Source organism: Octodon degus, unplaced genomic scaffold, assembly GCF_000260255.1.
Source record: "Octodon degus isolate 3935 unplaced genomic scaffold, OctDeg1.0 scaffold00134, whole genome shotgun sequence".
NCBI classification, from domain to species: Eukaryota; Metazoa; Chordata; class Mammalia; order Rodentia; family Octodontidae; genus Octodon; species Octodon degus.
This window is the reverse complement of record NW_004524710.1, coordinates 2165414-2172530: the sequence shown is the minus strand read 5'-3', so window position 1 is coordinate 2172530 and position 7117 is coordinate 2165414.

Here is a 7117-nt window from a genome sequence, read left to right as displayed (position 1 = left end):
AAATCTCCAATTTGAATTTTCACCATTAATGTTGATTAAATTTTTCTAATGAATTTGGGACAGGGTCTACAGGGTGTACAGAGTGATTAAATTCTTATGTATTCCTTTTAAATTTTGTTTTATTATTGTTTTTTGCATTTTCTTCTCCTTTTTAATTTCTTTTTAAAATTTTTGTAATTTCTAAAATTTTTTATATTCATTTTAATGAGAAAGAAGATAGCAATGAAACGGTTTCAAAGCAGGTTAGTAGGACAGTTACAATAATTAATACATTACATATCGTTGTCTTCATACTAGTTATTCAGAGGACAAGGTAGACATGATATCTTGTCTAAACAATATTAGTACAAACCTTTCTTTTCATTGAGCTAAGAGAAAGTAGCTGTATATCTACCCTATCTTGTTTATACATATATATATATTTTTTTTCACTACAAAATGGTCCTTTATTTATAATTCCCAATTTTGTTTTGTTTTGTTAGAGATGGGTGTTCCATTATCGTTAGAGAATTTGAAGTCTTTAAAGGACCTTTTCATACTTGATGCCAGTCCAAATATTGTAGGTACTTGAATTCAGCAAACTCAAAGACTTCATAGGTAAGTGGATGCAACTTGAAGATATGCTCATAAGTGAAATAAACCAGACACACAGGTGTAAATATTGCATTTGTCTCCCTAGGGTAAGAACTCAAAAGAAGAAATAGAAATTGAAAAGTATAACACAGTTAAATGGAAAGAGAGGACTTAAGGATTAAACAATGAAGAGAGAGAAAGGAAAAAGGTCAGGAAATATGGAAGGGGCAAAACCATACATTTATATAAATAATGGTTAAAGCAATGGCCCTAAAATTTTCCAGGGGTCTTTGAAAATAGCAGTTAATGGGTAGAATTTTCATCCTGACTAATTCTCTATGCTGATATATGTGAATTAAGCAACTACATTGTGGACAGCAATGTGTAATACTAAAATCATGTTTTCCTTTTTATTTTATTTATTTATTAGTTATATTTATTTAGAAGCATTCAGAATGTCAACAAAACAATTGCAACTTTTTTTTGCAATTACAGTTTACAGAACAATTATTTCATATAAGCTGCATCAGAGACAACTGAAGATGAAAAGCTACCATGCCCATATATAACTAATTTGTGTTGTGCACCAACAAGTACCTGCTTTAAATTTCCCTGCCAATTTACAACCCCCATACTGTACCAGGCAAGGTTAGTGGCTATTGAAAATACCACCAGGACAGGGCTATCTAAAGACACATTCGGTAGTGTGTTAACTATACAAAAAAAAAAAAAAAAAAAGACACTGTACAGTTTAAAAACAAATTTTACACAGCTTTACATTTCAATTTTTTTTCTTCAAAAGGAGTGAGTTGTGTACAAGGGGGCTAAATGCTTTATATATAAGAGAAAAACCATTGCGCTAGAACCAACTTATTCATCATCATCCTCTTCTTCATCCTCCTCATCCTCTTCATCTTTTTCCTCCTTTTCCTCCTCCTCCTCTTCCTTCTTTTCCTTGCTTTTTTCAGCCTTGACAACTCCCTTTTTTGCTGCATCAGGTTTTCCTTTAGCCCAGTAGGCAGAGATGTCCTTTTCATACTTTTTCTTCAGCTTAGTACCCTTTTTCTCGTATGGGTGCTTGTCATCTGTGGCAGTATTATTCCACATTTTTCCAAGTTTCCTTGTGACATCACCAATGGAGAGGCCAGGATGTTCTCTTTAGATTTTTTGAGAATACTCAGAACAGAACAAGAAGAAGGCCAAAGAAGGCCTCTTGGACACACTGGGATACTTGAACTTCTTTTTTGTTTCTCCTTTAGGAGGAATGTAAATTTTCATTTTTCTTTCATGACAAGCCTTGTCCACTTTTGCCGTATCTTCAAATTTTCCTTTTTCTTTAGCAGACATGATCGTCTGCCTCTCTGAGCACTTCTTTTTTATTTTTATTGAGAAATAAATATGAATGAGAGTTTCACAGCTGATTAATAGGACAGTTTTGATAATCAATACACTGTACCTTGTTATCTTCTCAGTGGTTATCCATAGTACAAGAAGCAGACAGGATATTCTGTCCAAACACTGTTTGCATACCTCTTTCTTCTCATTGAATTAAGCAAAAGTAGCTGTAAATTTATCCTAACTATTTTGTATATATAAATACAAAATGATCTTTCCTTTGTATCCTTTTTTTTGTCCTGTCAGAGGTGAATATTCTATTGGCATCTAAATACTATAGGTGTTTGAATTCAACTAAACAGTCTAACACTGTTTAGCAGTCTATAATATTAGTGGGTTATCCTCAGAAGTTATTTATTGACTTGAGCCTTTTACAGCTCATCATGTTAATATGGATTTACTTTATATACCTCATTTTTATACTTTTCTGCTGGATGGCTAAGACCAAGATATAGCAGGACCTATATAACATGAAATGTAACTTTTGTATCTGATAAGGTCAGCCAAGTACTCTCAGGATTTATCCTGTATCCCTATACCACCCTTCGTACATCCTATTGTCAGTGTCTGACATGAGGATGAGTCACGGCCATTGCTTGACCAATTTGCTCTCTGTGAAAGCCTGAAAAAATGTTTTTACTCTCCATGTGACTCTCCTCAGGCTCTCTGAGCACTTCTTGGAAAACTCTGAGACGTTAACAGAAGCATCTTCTTCTTATGCTCCTCTCAGCAAGTTTGCACAAAGAATGTATATGATGACATCTTGCCTCTTGGCGTCTTTGGATCTCCTCTGCCCATGTTTACTTGTTTATCTCAGCAAGGTACAGAGTCACCCACTGCCCATCTGGCTCTTACTTGCCCTGGCACTGTCTCTGTGGAGCTCAATGTGCTGCAATGGCTGTGAGAGCAGGAGCCAGATGCAGCCTCCATGTATTCCTTTTTTAAAAGAAAGTTTATGTTCCATCCATTTAAAACCATATTAGGACAAAAATGCTTCAGTTTTCCCCCCTACCTTTTTCATTAAAAAACATGAAAGTTAGGAGATTCTCTTCCCCTTCCACAAATTTTACTGAGTGTCCTCACTTGCTCAACTTCCATGAATTTTAGAGTAGTGTCTGCAAGAAAGTTATTTTGAGACTTAACACAATTACAATATTATAATGGCAGTTCTCCTAAATGTACTAGTCAACTTGAGGAGTTAGCAGGTTCGTTTTTAAAGATAATTAAGTTTACTCTCTGAGATTTCTTTGACTATCTTCATGCATGAAGAGATACAATGTAAGAAAGTATTTTACCTTAATTGCAAGAATAACCAAAAAAGGAGTGATACACTTCGTAGGTTACCACACTTTTTACAGACTTTCATAAAGTTCTGTGGGACATATGGGGAAAACAAAAATTAGCTAAAATGGTGTTCCAGACAGGTCAAACATGGCAGAACTGTATGCAAGGATGTCAATGAGAGGTGAGGTGGGAGGCCTGGCAAGGGACAGAGGGAGTCCAGCAGCCATTTTGAAAATGCTATAGACATTTTTATATTTACTATGGCCCTGAGATTTTTATTTTCCTTTCTGAGTGTGGCAATGAATATCAGGGAATGGTAGACATGGAACTTTGGGGAAGGAGACGTCAACCTGGTCTTGTGGAGGCCAACCAACATAAACACAGTCAAGCCAGCCTGCTGGGTTCTCCAGAGGGAAAGGACTGCATGCTGCAGGCTGGAGGGATCTTGGATCTGGCCAGCAGAAGGCTTTGCCAAGGTTCACAAACCGGCTTGAATTCGGCCTAAATTTCCAGGATATGTGAGCTGAGTCGTGAAGAGATCTAGGCTCTGTGGAAACTCCTGTAGGAGATATGAGAAGATCGTTCAAGCTTAGTCATCTGACCTAAAGCTGCACACTGGGGCCAGTCTGGGAAATATAAATTCATAAGAAATCATCCAAAATAAAATTCTTCTGATATCTTCTTTGTCAGTCTTTTGTGCCCCCTATGTTCTTGAGCATAGGAGGACAAGACCCAGAGTTCTCCCAGAGTGCGAAGAGCAACACCAAACTTTCCCTGTAACGTTTGATCCAAGATAAAAATTAATCTACCAAATTAACTATTAGAAAGTCAGAGATTATAGAGACTACATAAGAGGTAATTTTTGAGAAAAGGAAATGCCTCATTCTGACTTTCTCAATTTCATATCATGGAAACTTTTGAAAGTTACTTGCATTTTGTGAAGCCATTTGGAAGGAGTGTGTATACAGAGCATAAGATAAGAGCTACCAGAATTTATGCTATAAGGTAAAGTGGATTTTTAAGTTTATATGGCTACTGCTTGTTATTAAATAATATGTCAATTGGCTTACTCTTACTGTAATTTTTAGTTTTATCTCTCACAGATGTATAAGTGAAAGGCCATACAGCATATACCTAAACCTTAGTAAATGAGCTAAAGCCTGCATTTGTGTGCACAAATGTGTATTTTTCTATTTGATATAAGTCACCATCTGCAACTGAGGAACTTCAGTGACAGTAGCTTCATGTAGGATAATTCAAATGTGTCAGCTTAGTAACCAGAAGAAAACATACGTTACAGCTGTGTAACTTCAGTTTTACCCTCTTCCCCACCTGAAGCAGTATAGTTCAGATCTTCCTCAGAAAGCCTTGTTCTAATCTAAAAGGATTATGTGGTATGTCTCTTCATTTTTTCCTGCAATTGCTTTTGATTGTTACAGTTATATAACCGAGGTTACCTAGTTAAAGAAAAACATGACTTATTGGTCACTTTCCTGTTGTTGGGACACAATACCAATGGCAGTTATAACTTAAAGGAGGAAAGGTTAAATTTAACTCACAGGTACAGGGAACACGATCTATAACTGACTAGTTAGAAGACAGAAGCATAGTGGTGGAAGGGCACGGAGGAGCCAAGCTGCTTAGCTGGTGGCCACTTGAAAGCAGAGTAGAACAGCACCAGAGAGGACGATGCCAGCGCCATCCATAGTATCCAACACGGTACTTTCATGATCTGTGCAGATATACCACAAACATGCTTTACCAGGGACCTGGCTGCCTCCCCTGCCAATCATGTGGACAATGAAGCTACACTGGTATATGGAAAAGCTACAAGTCTGATAAAGAAAAGCCAATGCTTCAGTAAGAAAAGCTGGTATTTTAGATGAGATATTTAACAGGAGCTAGGAAAAGGTATTGCAGGACTGCAAGAAGAGCTTCTGGTTTTGAATGATTAAAAAAAGATAGGCTTAACCAAAGAGTACCATATGATAATTTATTTTTCTCATCATCATTGCTGAAACTATTGTAGTTGAAGAGCTGTGAAAACCTTTCAAGTGATCACAATATCATGAAAGATTTACAGCGAAAGGAAAAAGCCAATACTGAGCTACAATGATAAAGATAAGAATAGCTAAAAGTAAAAAGACTAACAATAATAAGTGTTTGTAAGTGCTTGAAATTACTGGGACTGTAGAATGACATTACTTTTGAAAACAAAAAAAAAATTCTTATAAAAGAAAGTACACACCAGATAGCAATTGTAGTGGCCTAGATATTTATCCAAAAGCTGTATATATCCTGTCTACAAAAAAATTTGATTGAATTAACTTTGTTCACAATAGTCCCAAACTCAAAACAATCCAAATGTTTATCAGCACAATAACAGATACATAATTATCTAAATAATGGAATTTTGCTCAGCAATAAGACAGAAAAACTACTGACTTATGCAACAGTATGGCTGCATTTCAAGAACAATATGCTGAGTAAATGAGGCCAGACATTTAAAAAAACACATACTGTATGATTCCATTTGTATAAAATGCTTGACAAGGAAAACAACTTTAGGGTGATAGAAAGCAGATCAGATGTGGTTAAGGTCAGAAATCTGAAAGGGAATAGAAAACCATTAGAGATGACAGAAAGGTTTCATGTTTTGGTTGTGGTGGTAGTTTTATATATATAATGCATTTGTCAATACTCCTTGAACTGAAAACTAGTTCCTCCCCAGTGGGACACCAAAGGTGGGGTGGTGACAGTGGTCCACTCCAAAGCACAAGAAGTAACACCCTATACCTATATTCTAAACAATTATTACTGTTGCTATTGGTTGTTAAATGATATATGTGCAAAGTTCAAATTAGCTTCTGTTTTCTGATTGTACACTGCCTATGCATTAGATCAGTGTAGTAGCTTCCTAGTTAGTTGTCCTCATTTAAAATTCTTCTTGGTGCAATCTATCCCTCACACTGTCACCATAGAACTCCTCTGGTTAAAGCTACAATTAGAGTTCTGTCTCAAGTGTGTCTGGTTCCCCTCGTCCCTACTTGATTGACTCTTGGCACCCTGTAGTTAGGCATCATGGCACCAGTTTTGGTCTGTGAATTGGTAGTAGATGTCTGTGTGCAGCTTCCATGACAGGGCATTTCCTCGAGCTCTGTTTTCCTTTGCTGTGATGACTTGGTGATATTTCAAGCAGCAGTTGTGGACATACACGGGAGTGGACAATTGACAGTGGTTTCATTGTGGGCCCTGATATCTACTATCCATAGATGACTTGTTCAATGACTGCCATTGGTTGTAGGACTTCTTATAATAATTTGTATCCTGCTACTTTTTTTCTTTTATTTTTTTTTCTTTTTTCCCCCCATAATTTTATTGAGAAACAAATAGCAATGACACAGTTTCAAACCAAATGGGTAGGACAGTTTCAATAATTAACACATTGCATACATTTTTCCTAGTAGTTAACTGCTGTACAAGATGTGGACATGATATCCTATTTACAAATACTATTAGAATAAATCCCTTTATTCTTTAAGAGAATGTAACTGTATATCTATCCTAATCACTTTGAATACACAGATACAAAATGGACATTCATCTCTACCTTTTTTTTTGGTTTAGTTCCATTATTTGAATATTATAGGTGTATTAACTCAGCAAAATATTCTAAAAGAGTCCATTAGTCCATAATAGCATTGTGTCTTCCACTTCACTGGCAGTGTCAGAAAAGTTTGACCTGAGTCCCCTACAGCTCAACATAGCACCATGGTTTTACTTCTTATACTTCATTTTTATACTTTTCTGCTGGATGGTTAAGACCAAGATAAAGCAAGACCTATGCAACAAGAGTTGTAGCTTT